Source organism: Gavialis gangeticus, unplaced genomic scaffold (assembly GCF_001723915.1).
Source record: "Gavialis gangeticus isolate Ggan-Ray unplaced genomic scaffold, GavGan_comp1, whole genome shotgun sequence".
In the NCBI taxonomy this organism is placed as follows: domain Eukaryota; kingdom Metazoa; phylum Chordata; order Crocodylia; family Gavialidae; genus Gavialis; species Gavialis gangeticus.
The window spans coordinates 91,915,340-91,915,877 of NW_017729031.1; positions in this window are offsets into that span (position 1 = coordinate 91,915,340).

Here is a 538-nt window from a genome sequence, read left to right on the forward strand (position 1 = left end):
CAGCGCCGGGGGGAGGGGGCGGGACTTGCGGCAGCCCCAGCCCACCCGCCTCATTCACAAAAACCCCGGCCACGCTAAGCCGCGAGAGGGCGGACCACGCCGCTCCGCACCGACTGGGCGAGCCAGCCGTCTGTCTCATCAAGGCCCGTCCCCGGCCCCGCTCCTCCCGCCCTGACTGGCCAGCCGCTGCCGCCGCGCCCTGTTTCCCGTCGCGGCCAATCAGAGTCCAGCTCGAAGCTTCGAGCGGCTTAAATGCACCCGCCACTGCAACACGCGCGGCTCGGATTGGATGCGCTGTGCGTCCATCACTCTCTCCTTCCCCCCCCTTGCCCCCCCCTGCGGACCCTCGGCGTTTCACTGTCGGAGCAGGGAGAAAAAAAAACAGCCGGGTGGGACCGATCCCTTTAAGGGCCCAGCGGCCGGGAGCGGCCTTCCCACAACTCAAAGCCGGAGGACAGAAACACCCGAAGTCTTAAAGGGGCCGCGCAGCGGCTGCCCGAGGGCAGAGGCGGGTGCACGGCGCGGCGTGCAGGGCGCG